This window comes from Arachis hypogaea, chromosome 17 (genome assembly GCF_003086295.3).
Source record: "Arachis hypogaea cultivar Tifrunner chromosome 17, arahy.Tifrunner.gnm2.J5K5, whole genome shotgun sequence".
Taxonomy (NCBI): Eukaryota; Viridiplantae; Streptophyta; class Magnoliopsida; order Fabales; family Fabaceae; genus Arachis; species Arachis hypogaea.
The window spans coordinates 114,702,133-114,717,124 of record NC_092052.1 but is presented as its reverse complement, the minus strand read 5'-3'; the positions used below and the strand labels follow the sequence as shown (position 1 = coordinate 114,717,124).

The 14,992-nt window shown below is 40.2% G+C and overlaps 1 non-coding gene across 1 annotated transcript; it reads left to right on the top strand.

The window, feature by feature from the left end:
• The first annotated feature begins 8,520 nt into the window (after nucleotides 1-8,520).
• LOC112767841 (small nucleolar RNA R71) lies at nucleotides 8,521-8,628 on the top strand. Its single transcript, XR_003185281.1, has one exon. It is a non-coding gene; the product is annotated as a small nucleolar RNA R71 (small nucleolar RNA).
• Nucleotides 8,629-14,992: the final 6,364 nt, after the last annotated feature.

Genomic DNA, 14,992 nt, shown 5'->3' with positions numbered 1-14,992 from the left:
TCTCGGAGTCTTATATCTTACATCACTGGACATTATTACCATACTGAGAACCTCCGGTTCTCATACTATATTCTGTTGTTATTTTTCAGATGCAGGTCGCAACCCACCTCGGTGAGTTGCTTTGGTGGTGACAGAGCGGAGGATCTCTATCTTGTTTTGAAGTCTTTTGAGTATTTTGTTTAAGATATCTCACTTTTGTATTTATCTTTGGCCTAGAGGCTTACTTTGAGAGGAAGTTTGTATAAGCTATTTTATCTGTCTAAACTCTGTATGTTTGTATGTAACTAGCTGGCTTAAACTCTATATTATTATCTTTTGATATATCTATATACATATACCTAGATATCTGTACGTATATCTTGTGCCTCGTTTGGTGTAGCTTCGTGAGTACATTTTGCGCTTTTCGAATTCTGTTTTTGGGCTTAAATCCTTCATCGGGCTTTTAGAATATATTATTTCTTTCTATATAAATATGTACAAGCTTTAGAATTGTCGTAACCTTTGATTCATTTGCTTTACTACGCGAGGTAAGGCTTAGGGTAATTAGGGTATTTGATGAGCGGATAATTTATACGCTTTTTGGCATTGTTTTTAGTATGTTTTTAGTAGGATCTAGTTACTTTTAGGGATATTTTCATTAGTTTTTATGTTAAATTTACATGCCTGGACTTTACTATGAGTTTGTGTGTTTTTCAATGATTTCAGGTATTTTCTGGCTGAAATTGAGGGACTTGAGCAAAAATCAGATTCAGAGGTTGAAGAAGGACTGCTGATGCTGTTAGATTCTGACCTCCCAGCACTCAAAGTGGATTTTTTGGAGCTACAGAACTCAAAATGGCGCGCTTCTAATTGAGTTGGAAAGTAGACATCCAGGGCTTTCCAGCAATATATAATAGTCCATACTTTGGCCGAGTTTAGACGACGTAAAAGGGCGTTGAACGCCAGTTCTACGCTGCTGTCTGGAGTTAAACGCCAGAAACACGTCACAAACCAGAGTTGAACGCCAGAAACACGTTACAACCTGCGTTCAGCTCCAGAAAGAGCCCCTGCACGTGTAACATTCAAGCTCAGCCCAAGCACACACCAAGTGAGCCCCGGAAGTGGATTTATGCATCAATTACTTACTTCTGTAAACCCTAGTAACTAGTTTAGTATAAATAGGACTTTTTACTATTATTTTTAAACATCTTGGGACTTCTGGTTCTTAGATCATGAGGGCTGGCCATTCGGCCATGCCTGAACCTTTCACTTATGTATTTTCAAACGGTAGAGTTTCTACACTCCATAGATTAAGGTGTGGAGCTCTGCTGTTCCTCATGAATTAATGCAAAGTACTATTATTTTTCTATTCAACTCAACTTATTCCGCTTCTAAGATATTCATTCGCACTTCAACATGAATGTGATGAACGTGACAATCATCATCATTCCCCCACGAACGCGTGCCTGACAACCACTTCTGTTCCACCTTAGATTGAATGATTATCTCTTGGATCTCTTAATCAGAATCTTCGTGGTATAAGCTAGATTGATGGCGGCATTCATGAGAATTCGGAAAGTCTAAACCTTGTCTGTGGTATTTCGAGTAGGATTCTGGGATTGAATGGCTGTGACGAACTTCAAACTCGCGAGTGCTGGGCGTAGTGACAGGCGCAAAAGGAGGGTGAATCCTATTCCAGTATGATTGAGAACCTCAGATGATTAGCCGTGCTGTGACAGAGCATTTGGACCATTTTCACAAGAGGATAGGATGCAGCCATTGACCATGGTGATACCTCCAGATGATTAGCCATGCAGTGACAGCGTATCGGACCATTTTCCAGAGAGGATGAAAAGTAGCCATTGACAATGGTGATGTCCTTACATAAAGCCAGCCATAGAAAGGAGTAAGACTGATTGGATGAAGACAGCAGGAAAGCAGAAGTTCAGAGGGACGAAAGCATCTCTATACCTTTATCTGAAATTCTCACCAATGATATACATAAGTATTTCTATCTTTATTTTCTGTCTATTTATTATTTATTTTCGAAAACTCCATAATCAATTATTATCCGCCTGACTGAGATTTACAAGATGACCATAGCTTGCTTCATACCAATAATCTCCGTGGGATCGACCCTTACTCACGTAAGGTTTTATTACTTGGACGACCCAGTGCACTTACTGGTTAGTTGTATCGAAGTTGTGAATGAAAAACGATTTTATTAAGACGTGCATACAGAGTTTTTGGCGCCGTTGCCTGAGATCACAATTTCGTGCACCAGTATTACATTTAGTGGTATCAGAGCGGTTCGTCCTCGTGAGCCTGAGGGTTGGACCGATTGGGCTTCAATGCATACTCTGTGTCTTTTTTTATGCTATTTTGGTTATCTCATTGATATTGCATAGCATACTTGTTTGTGAGTGCCTTTTTGGCATAATTGAAGCACTAGGCTTTTGATATTGAGACTGATCACCTTGATATCGATTGTTTGGTGTAGACAGGAACCCTAATGGCTACTCTTAGATGGGGTCGTACGCGTTCACGAGGAGAGACTGGAAATAGGGCTGGCAATGGGTAGGTGTTCATACCCCGGGTCGCGCTACCCGACCTGGGATGATTGGCGACAAAGCGACCGACCTCTTCAGGTCAGGCTATCCGACCTCTTCTCAAAGAGGTCGGCCAAATCGACAAGAAAGCCCAACAAAGGGCCCAAATAGAGGAACACGACCCACATCCAAAGGCAATCCAAGCCTATAAAGATAAAGGCGGTTCCCTTGAAGATAAAGCTGACTTCACCCAAAATAAGATAAGATAAGATAAGATAACTAACTTATCTTATCAGAAAGGTCAGCCCACACTACTATAAATACACTGGAGCACTGGTGCGCAGAAATTGTGATTACACTTTAATTATGTAAAATTCATCGCTCTTTCTTTCCCTGGTAATGGCGCCAAAAACATGATGCCAATACCATGGTTCACAACTTCGCACAACTAACCAGCAAGTGAACTGGGTCGTCCAAGTAATACCTTACGTGAGTAAGGGTCGAATCCCACGGAGATTGTTGGTATGAAGCAAGCTATGGTCACCTTGTAAATCTCAGTCAGGCGGATATAAAATAGTAATGGGGTTTTCAAAAATAATTAATAAAATAGGGATAGAAATACTTATGTAAATCATTGGTGAGAATTTCAGATAAGCGAATAGAGATGCTTTCATTCCTCTGAACCTCTGCTTTCCTGCTGTCTTCATCCAATCAGTCTTACTCCTTTCCATGGCTGGCTTTATGTGATACATCACCATTGTCAATGGCTACTTTCGGTCTTTTCTCGGGAAAATGATCCAAATGCCCTGTCACGGCACGACTAATCGTCTGGAGGCATCACCCTTGTCAATGGTTTCATCTTATCCTCTCAGTGAAAATGGTCAACGCACCCTGTCACGGCACGGCTATTCATCTGTCGGTTCTCGATCATGCTGGAATAGGATTTACTATCCTTTTGCGTCTGTCACTACGCCCAGTAATCGCGAGTTTGAAGCTCGTCACAGTCATTCAATCATTGAATCCTACTCGTAATACCACAGACAAGGTTTAGACCTTCCGGATTCTCTTGAATGCCGCCATCATTCTAGCTTACACCACGAAGATTCCGATTAAGAGATCTAAGAGATACTCATTCAATCTAATGTAGAACGGAAGTGGTTGTCAGGCACGCGTTCATAGGGAATGATGATGATTGTCACGTTCATCACATTCAGGTTGAAGTGCGAATGAATATCTTAGAAGCGAAATAAGATGAATTGAATAGAAAACAGTAGTACTTTGCATTACTCTTTGAGGAACAGCAGAGCTCCACACCTTAATCTATGGAGTGTAGAAACTCTACCGTAGAAAATACATAAGTGAAAGGTCCAGGCATGGCCGAGATGGCCAGCCCCCAAAACGAGATCACAGGATCAAAATACAATCCAGGATGTCTAATACAATAGTAAAAGGTCCTATTTATAATAAACTAGCTACTAGGGTTTACAGAAGTAAGTAATTGATGCATAAATCCACTTCCGGGGCCCACTTGGTGTGTGCTTGGGCTGAGCTTGAAGTCTACACGTGGAGAGGTCATTCTTGGAGTTGAACGCCAGCTTTTGTGCCATTTTGGGCGTTGAACTCCACTTTGCAACTTGTTTCTGGCGCTGGACGCCAGAATTGGGCAGAGAACTGGCGTTGAACGCCAGTTTACATCATCTAAACTTGGGCAAAGTATGGACTATTATAAATTTCTGGAAAGCCCTGGATGTCTAATTTCCAACGCAATTGGAAGCACGCCATTGCGAGTTCTGGAGCTCCAGAAAAGCCACTTTGAGTGCAGGGAGGTCAGAATCCAACAGCATCAGCAGTCCTTCTTCAACCTCTGAATCTGATTTTTGCTCAAGTCCCTCAATTTCAGCCAGAAAATACCTGAAATCATAGAAAAACACACAAACTCATAGTAAAGTCCAGAAATGTGAATTTAATATAAAAACTAATGAAAACATCCCTAAAAGTAACTAGATCCTACTAAAAACATACTAAAAATAATGTCAAAAAGTGTATAAATTATCCGCTCATCACAACACCAAACTTAAATTGTTGCTTGTCCCCAAGCAACTGAAAATCAAATAGGATAAAAAGAAGAGAATATACTATAAATTCCAAACTATCAATGAAACATAGCTTCAATCATATGAGCGGGACTTATAGCTTTTTGCCTCTTGAATAGTTTTGGCATCTCACTCTATCCATTGAGGTTCAGAATGATTGGCATCTATAGGAACTCAGAGTTCAGATAGTGTTATTGATTCTCCTAGTTCAGTATGATGATTCTTGAACACAGCTTCTTTATGAGTCTTGGCCGTGGCCCTAAGCACTTTGTTTTCCAGTATTACCACCGGATACATAAATGCACAAACACATAATTGGGTGAACCTTTTCAGATTGTGACTCAGCTTTGCTAAAGTCCCCAATTAGAGGTTTCCAGGGTTCTTAAGCACTCTCTTTTTTTTTTGCTTTGGACCTTGACTTTAACCGCTCAGTCTCAAGTTTTCACTTGACACCTACACGCCACAAGCACATGGTTAGGGACAGCTTGGTTTAGCCGCTTAGGCCAGGATTTTATTCCTTTAGGCCCTCCTATCCACTGATGCTCAAAGCCTTGGGATCCTTTTTATTTGCCCTTGCCTTTTGGTTTTAAGGGTTATTGGCTTTTTGCTCTTGCCTCTTGGTTTTAAGAGCTTTTGGCTTTTTCTGCTTGCTTTTTCTTTCTATTTTTTTTTCGCCTATTTTTTTTCTGCAAGCTTTGCTTTTTGCTGCTTTTTCTTGCTTCAAGAATCATTTTTATAATTTTTCAGATTATCAAATAACATGTCTCCTTGTCATCATTCTTTCAAGAGCCAACATATTTAACATTCATGAACAACAACTTCAAAAGACATATGCACTGTTCAAGCATTCATTCAGAAAACAAGAAGCATTGTCACCACATCAATATAATTAAACTAAGTTCAAGGATAAATTCAAAACTCATGTACTTCTTGTTCTTTTGAATTAAAACATTTTTCATTTAAGAGAGGTGATGGATTCATAGGACATTCATAACTTTAAGACAAAGTTACTAACTACTAATGATCATGTAATGAAGACACAAACATAGATAAGTACATAACATAGAAAACGAAAAACAGAAGAAATAAGAACAAGGAATGAATCCACCTTAGTGATGGTGGCGTTTCCTTCTTGAGGAACCAATGATGTCCTTGAGCTCTTCTATGTCTCTTCCTTGTCTTTATTGCTCCTCCTTCATTGCTTTTTGATCTTCTCTTATTTCATGAAGGATGATGGAGTGCTCTTGATGTTCCACCCTTAGTTGTCCCATGTTGGAACTTAATTCTCCTAGGGAGGTGTTGATTTGCTCCCAATAGTTTTGTGGAGGAAGATGTATCCCTTGAGGTATCTCAGGGGTTTCTTGATGATGAGCTTCTTCATGTGCCTGTTGAGATCCATGAATGTGCTCTCTTGTGTGCTCCATCCTTTTCTTAGTGATGGGCTTGTGAGATGAATCTTTCCATCTCTCATGGCTCAGAGGTGGAAGCAATCTGGCCTCAGGTGCCATTAATGGTTATGGAAAAACAAAAAGCTTATGCTTTTACCACACCAAACTTAGAACGTTGCTCGCCCTCGAGCAAAAGAAGAAAGAATAGAAGAAGAAGAAGAAGATATGGAGGAGATGGAGGGATGTGTGTATGGATGTGAGTGGTGAATGGAAACAGAAGGGATGACCATGAATGGAGAGAGAGAGGGTGAGGTGGGTGGGGATCCTGTGGGGTCCACAGATCTTGAGGTGTCAAGGCATTTACATCCCTGCACCAATTTAGGCATGCAAAATGCCCTTGCACGCAACTCTGGGCGTTCAGCACCAGGTTGGTGCCCATTTTGGGCGTTCAACGCCCATTTACTGGCCATTTCTGGCGTTGAACGCCAGAACCATGCTTGTTCTGGGCGTTCAGCGCCAGCTCCTCTCCAGGGTGCAATTCTGGCGTTCAGCGCCCAGATGATGCCCATTTTGGGCGTTCAGCGCCAGAACCATGCTCTGTTCTGGCGTTGAACGCCAGGCAGGTGCTTCCTCCAGGGTGTGATTTTTCTTCTGCTGTTTTTGATTCCGTTTTCAATTTTTATATTTATTTTGTGACTCCACATGATCATGAACCTATAAAGACATATAACTAAGAAAAATATAGTTAGATAAATAAAAATTGGGTTGCCTCCCAACAAGCGCTTCTTTAATGTCAATAGCTTGACAGTGGGCTCTCATGGAGCCTCACAGATGTGCAGAGCTTTGTTGAGACCTCCCAACACCAAACTTAGAGTTTGGATATGGGGGTTTGACACCAAACTTAGAGTTTGGTTGTGGCCTCCCAACACCAAACTTAGAGTTTGACTGTGGGGGCTTTGGTTGACTCTGCTTTGAGAGAAGCTTTTTCTGCTTCCTCTCCATGGATACAGAGAGAGATCCTTGAGTTGTAAACACAAGGTTGTCCTTATTTAATTGAAGGATCAATTCTCCTCTGTCCACATCAATCACAGCTCTTGCTATGGCTAGGAAAGGTCTTCCTAGGATGATGGATTCATCCTCTTCCTTTCCAGTATCCAGGACTATGAAATCAGCAGGGATGTAAAGGCCTTCAACCTTTACTAACACGTCCTCTACTTGTCCATAAGCCTGTTTTCTGGAATTATCTGCCATCTCTAATGAGATTTTAGCAGCTTGCACCCCATAGATTCCCAATTTCTCTATTACAGAGAGGGGCATGAGGTTTATCCCTGAAGCAAGGTCACACAGAGCCTTAAAGATCATGGTGCCTATAGTACAAGGTATTATAAACTTTCCAGGATCCTGTCTCTTCTGAGGCAATGTCAGTTGATCCAGATCACTTAGTTCATTGATGAACAAGGGAGGTTCATCTTCCCAAGTATCAATGCCAAATAATTTGGCATTTAGCTTCATGATTGCACCAAGGAACTTGGCAGCTTGCTCTTCAGTAACATCCTCATTCTCTTCAGAAGAGGAATACTCATCAGAGCTCATGAATGGCATAAGGAGGTTCAATGGAATCTCTATGGTCTCTAGATGATCCTCAGAGTCCTTTGGTTCCTCAGAGGGAAGCTTCTTATTGATCACTGGACGTCCCAGGGGGTCTTCCCCCTTGGGATTCACATCCTCTCCTTCCCTCACAGGTTCGGCCATGGTGCTTATGTCAATGGCCTTGCACTCTCCTTTTGGATTCTCTTCTGTATTGCTTGGGAGAGTACTAGGAGGGATTTCAGTGATCTTTTTACTCAGCTGGCCCACTTGTGCTTCCAAATTTCTAATGGAAGACCTTGTTTCATTCATGAAACTCACAGTGGCCTTAGATAGATCAGAGACTAGGTTTGCCAAATTAGAGGTATTTTGTTCAGAATTCTCTGTCTGTTGCTGAGTGGATGATGGAAAAGGCTTGCTATTGCTAAACCTGTTTCTTCCACCATTATTAAAGCCTTGTTGAGGCCTTTGATCCTTCCATGAGAGATTTGGATGATTTCTCCATGATGGGTTATAGGTGTTTCCATAAGGTTCACCTAAGTAATTCACCTCTGCTATTGCAGGGTTTTCAGGATCATAAGCTTCTTCTGCATAAGAAGCCTCTTGAGTACTGTTGGATGCAGCTTGCATTCCATTCAGACTCTGAGAAATCATATTGACTTGTTGAGTCAATATTTTATTCTGAGCCAATATGGCATTCAGAGTATCAATTCCAAGAACTCCCTTCTTCATAGACGTCCCATTACTCACAGGATTCCTCTCAGAAGTGTACATGAACTGGTTATTAGCAACCATGTTAATAAGTTCTTGAGCTTCTGCAGGCGTTTTCTTTAGGTGAATGGATCCACCTGCAGAAGTATCCAATGACATCTTTGATAACTCAGATAAACCATCATAGAATATATCCAGGATGGTCCATTCTGAAAGCATGTCAGAAGGACACTTTTTGGTCAGCTGCTTGTATCTTTCCCAAGCTTCATAGAGGGATTCACCTTCTTTCTGTCTGAAGGTTTGAACATCAGCTCTAAGCTTGCTCAGCTTTTGAGGAGTAAAGAACTTGGCTAAGAAAGCCGTGACCAGCTTATCCCAAGAGTTCAGGCTGTCTTTGGGTTGAGAGTCCAACCACACTCTAGCTCTGTCTCTTACAGCAAAAGGGAAAAGCATGAGCCTGTAGACTTCAAGATCTACTCCATTAGTCTTAACAGTATCACAGATCTGCAAGAATTCAGTTAAGAACTGAAAAGGATCTTCAGATGGAAGTCCATGAAACTTGCAGTTCTGCTGCATCAGAGAAACTAGCTGAGGTTTCAGCTCAAAATTGTTTGCTCCAATGGTAGGGATGGAGATGCTTCTTCCATGTAAATTGGAATTAGGTGCAGTAAAGTCACCAAGCATTCTCCTTGCATTATTATTATTTTCGGTTGCCATCTCCTCTTCCTGTTCGAAAATTTCTGAAAGGTTCTCTCTGGATTGTTGTAATTTAGCTTCTCTTAGTTTCCTCTTTAGAGTCCTTTCAGGTTCTGGATCTGCTTCAACAAGAATGTTCTTGTCCTTGCTCCTGCTCATATGAAAAAGAGAGAACAGAAAAATAATAATAATAGGGGTCCTTTTTACCACAGTATAGAGGTCCCAGTGTGAGTTAGAAGAAAAGAAGAAGAAGAAATTCGAACACAGATGGAAGAGAAGGTTCGAATTTGGGTGAGATGAAGTGTTAGTAGATGAATAAATAAATAGAGGGAGATGAGAGAGAAGGGGAATTTTCGAAAATAATTTTTGAAAAAGAGTTAGTGATTTTTGAAAATAGTTTTTGAAAAAGGTTAGTAATTTTCGAAAATTAATTTTGAAAAGGGTTAATAGTTTTTTTGAAAATTCAAATAAAAATAAAATAATTAGTTTAATTAAAAAGAAATTTTGAAAAAGAGGGAAGATATTTTCGAAAATTAGAGAGAGAGTGTTAGTTAGGTGGTTTTGAAAAAGATAAGAAACAAACAAAAAGTTAGTTAGTTAGTTGAAACAAATTTTGAAAATCAATTTTGAAAAGATAAGAAGATAGGAAGTTAGAAAAGATATTTTAAAATCATATTTTGAAAAAGATAAGATAAGGAAAATATTTTTGAAAAGATATGATAGAAATTAGTTTTTGAAAAAGATTTGATTTTTAAAATCACAATTAATGACTTGATTCACAAGAAATCACAAGATATGATTGTAGAACTTAAAGTTTGAATCTTTCTTAACAAGTAAGTAACAAACTTGAAATTTTTGAATCAAAACATTAATTGTTATTGTTATTTTCGAAAATTTGATATAAAAATAAGAAAAAGATTTTTGAAAAATATTTTTATAATTTTCAAAAATAACTAAGAAAAATGAAAAAGATTTGATTTTTGAAAAAGATTTTGAAAAAGATAAGATTTTTAAATTGAAAATTTGATTTGACTCATAAAAACAACTAGATTTTAAAAATTTTGAAAAAGTCAAATCTAATTTTCGAAATTTTGAGAGAGAAAAAGGGAAAGATATTTTTTTTTTATTTTTGAATTTTTAATGAAGAGAGAGAAAAACAAGAAAAATGATGCAATGCATGAAAGTTATGGATCAAAACAATGAATGCATGCAAGAATGCTATAAATGTCAAGATGAACACCAAGAACACTATGAAGATCATGATGAACATCAAGAACACATTTTTGAAAAATTTTTAATGCAAAGAAAACATGCAAGACACCAAACTTAGAATTCTTTAATGCTTAGACACTAAGAATCCAAGAATGCATATGAAAAACAAGAAAAGACACAAAACATGCAAATGCAAAGATCAAACAAGAAGACTTGCCAAGAACAACTTGAAGATCATGAAGAACACTATGAATGCATGATTTTTTTCGAAAAATGCAAGATGCACATGCAATTGACACTAAACTTATAACATGACTCAAGACTCAAGCAAGAACACAAAAAATATTTTTGATTTTTATGATTTTCTAATTTTTTTTTGTATTTTTTTTCGAAAATTATTTGAAAAACAAAAATAAGGATTTCAAAATCTTTAATATGAATTCCAGGAATCTTGTGCTCTTTAGTCTAAAGCTCCAATCAAAGGGTCAGACATGGCTTAATAGCCATTCAAGCTTTAGAATGGATTTACATCCATTGAGGTGATTAGTTGAAGACCAATCCCAAAGGAGTTTGGGTATGGCTTTTCAGCCAGATAGGATTCAACATGTTACCATGAAACTCTAGCATTCATTCTTGAAAGTTTTGAAGCCATAGAATAATTTATTTTTGAAAACATTTTTATTAAATTTTTTTTTCGAAAACAAAGGAGAAATTTTTGCAAGATTTTTGAAAAATTTTTGAAGAGAAAACAAAAAGAAAATTACCTGATCTGAGCAACAAGATGAACCGTCAGTTGTCCAAACTCAAACAATCCCCGGCAACGGTGCCAAAAACTTGGTGCGTAGAAATTGTGATTACACTTTAATTATGTAAAATTCATCGCTCTTTCTTTCCCTGGTAATGGCGCCAAAAACATGATGCCAATACCATGGTTCACAACTTCGCACAACTAACCAGCAAGTGCACTGGGTCGTCCAAGTAATACCTTACGTGAGTAAGGGTGTCGAATCCCACGGAGATTGTTGGTATGAAGCAAGCTATGGTCACCTTGTAAATCTCAGTCAGGCGGATATAAAATAGTAATGGGGTTTTTGAAAATAATTAATAAAATAGGGATAGAAATACTTATGTAAATCATTGGTGAGAATTTCAGATAAGCGAATAGAGATGCTTTCGTTCCTCTGAACCTCTGCTTTCCTGCTGTCTTCATCCAATCAGTCTTACTCCTTTCCATGGCTGGCTTTATGTGATACATCACCATTGTCAATGGCTACTTTCGGTCTTCTCTCGGGAAAATGATCCAAATGCCCTGTCACGGCACGGCTAAACGTCTGGAGGCATCACCCTTGTCAATGGTTTCATCTTATCCTCTCAGTGAAAATGGTCAACGCACCCTGTCACGGTACGGCTATTCATCTGTCGGTTCTCGATCATGCTGGAATAGGATTTACTATCCTTTTGCGTCTGTCACTACGCCCAGCAATCGCGAGTTTGAAGCTCGTCACAGTCATTCAATCATTGAATCCTACTCGGAATACCACAGACAAGGTTTAGACCTTCCAGATTCTCTTGAATGCCGCCATCATTCTAGCTTACACCACGAAGATTCCGATTAAGAGATCTAAGAGATACTCATTCAATCTAATGTAGAACGGAAGTGGTTGTCAGGCACGCGTTCATAGGGAATGATGATGATTGTCACGTTCATCACATTCAGGTTGAAGTACGAATGAATATCTTAGAAGCGAAATAAGATGAATTGAATAGAAAATAGTAGTACTTTGCATTAATCTTTGAGGAACAGCAGAGCTCCACACCTTAATCTATGGAGTGTAGAAACTCTACCATAGAAAATACATAAGTGAAAGGTCCAGGCATAGCCGAGATGGCCAGCCCCCAAAACGAGATCACAGGATCAAAATACAATCCAGGATGTCTAATACAATAGTAAAAGGTCCTATTTATAATAAACTAGCTACTAGGGTTTACAGAAGTAAGTAATTGATGCATAAATCCACTTTCGGGGCCCACTTGGTGTGTGCTTGGGCTGAGCTTGAAGTCTACACATGGAGAGGTCATTCTTGGAGTTGAACGCCAGCTTTTGTGCCATTTTGGGCGTTGAACTCCACTTTGCAACTTGTTTCTGGCGCTGGACGCCAGAATTGGGCAGAGAACTGGCGTTGAACGCCAGTTTGTGTCGTCTAAACTTGGGCAAACTATGGACTATTATACATTGCTAGAAATCCCTGGATGTCTACTTTCTAACGCAATTGAAAGCGCGCCATTTCGAGTTCTGTAGCTCCAGAAAATCCACTTTGAGTTTAGGGAGGTCAGAATCCAACAGCATCAGCAGTCCTTCTTCAACCTCTGAATCTGATTTTTGCTCAAGTCCCTCAATTTCAGCCAGAAAATACCTGAAATCATAGAAAAACACACAAACTCATAGTAAAGTCCAGAAATGTGAATTTAACATAAAAACTAATGAAAACATCCCTAAAAGTAACTAGATCCTACTAAAAACATACTAAAAACAATGTCAAAAAGCGTATAAATTATCCGCTCATCAAGCACCCAGGTATAACTCATACTCTGATTCTACAATAAACCTGCTTAATACCCGTGCTAACTTAAGCATCAGAGTCTCTTGCAGGTACCCCCCACCCTCCGGTGGCCAAGGATCAGTAGTACAGCAAGTCCAACAAGTCGGACACAACAGCTCCGGCCGTCACCAGCCAGCCGGACACACCATCTCCGAACAGTATAGAAGATCTCATCCGAGATCAACCTCTAGTTTCAGGTAACCCTCGGAACATTGGCGCCATTGCCGGGGAACCTGGAAGTCATCCCAACACCATGGCGGACGGCCATGACAACGACCATGACTCAGATCTAGAAAATAGAACACCGCACAAGAACGTGGACACTACATTGAAGGATGCTCCGGAATCCAACGGAGACAAAAGCTCACCAAATCCGGGAGCAATAGAAGTACTTCAAGATCGCTTAAAGCAACTTGAGAAAGAAACCCAACAACAACGGGAGATCGGAAAGGATCTGCAAAGAGAGGTACGGTGACGTCGAGAATTGGAAGAAAAACTACAGCAATTAGAAGCCGATCTCAAATCAAAAGCTCCTTGGACCACTCCTGAGGAAAATCCACGCAAAGAACAAGATCCATTCACCAGGGAAATCATGAAAACCAAAATTCCAAAAGACTTCAAGCTCCCGGATATGATTTTGTATGATGGCATCACAGATCCCAACCATCATCTCAGCAATTTCAGAAGCAGAATGTACCTTACCGATACCTCAGATGCCGTTCGCTGCAAAGCTTTTCCAACAACTCTCACGAAGACAGCAATCAGATGGTTCAACAACTTACCTCCAAAGTCCATCTCAAACTTTGACGACCTGACCAAAAAGTTCCTGGCCAGATTCTCCATCCAGAAAGATAAGGCCAAGCATGCCCCCAGTTTACTAGGGATCAAACAAGGAGAACGGGAGAGCCTCCGCAACTACATGGAGAGATTCAACAAAACATGCATGGACATTCAAAGCTTACCAACAGAGGCCGCCATCATGGGACTCATCAACGGCCTACGGGAGGGACCTTTTAGCCAATCTATATCAAAGAAGTACCCTACCTCCTTAGACGAAGTACAGGAGCGAGCAGAAAAATACATCAACATGGAAAAAAAATGCTCGGTTGGGAGAAACCTCCAAATCCGGGGTCCCCTACTGAGATGAAGACAAGGAATCCAAAAGGAAAGAAGATCGGCAAGGGGAGAAAATAAAAAATACCACAATTACACTCCTCTCAAGGTATCCCTAGTTGATGTATACAAAGAAGTCTGCCACACGGAGAAAATACCCCCAGCTCGGCCACTCAAAGGCAAAAGAGGAGGAGGAAATCGGAATGAGTATTGTGAATACCATCGAGTGCAAGGTCACTCCACCAATGAGTGCTTCGATTTAAAGAACATCATAAAAAAGTTGGTGAGGGAAGGAAAACTAGATCGGTTTCTAGCAACCCGAGATGATGATCAAAGAAAGAGACGAAGGGACGAAGATATCGGACGAACTGCGCAATCACCCCGTACACCAGAAAGACACGTCCACATGATACATGGCGGATTCGCAGGGGGAGGAATCTCCAAATCATCTCGTAAAAGATATCTCAAAGAAGTATATAATGTCGAAGGAAAGGAGGAAGCACCCGACATCCCTGCAATCACGTTCACTAAAGAGGACGCATCTGGAATCATCTTAGGACACGACGACCCCATGGTCATTACCATCATACTGGCAAACGCCAATCTCCATCGCACATTAATAGATCAAGGAAGGTCCGCCGACATCTTATTCAAAACAGCTTTCGACAAACTCGGTTTAGAAGACAAGGAGCTTAAGGCATACCCGAACAGTCTGTTCGGACTGGGAGATACCCCGGTACAACCATTAGGATACATATCACTACATACAACCTTCGGAAAAGGGAACCAATCCAGGACCCTCAAAATAGACTACATTGTGGTCGACGTAAGTTCAGCCTACAATGCTCTAATAGGTCGGACAATGCTCAATCAACTCGGCGCAATAGTCTCGACCCCACATCTATGCATGAAATTTCTAACTACAGAAGGGATAGCTACAATAAAAGCAGATCAAAAGATGGCGCGCCGCTGTTATAACGAAAGTCTAAACCTCAGAGGCAGAGGAGAGGAGTTTCATACAATTGAGCTTGGCAGAGTGCAGCGACGAGAGGAACTCTGTCCGC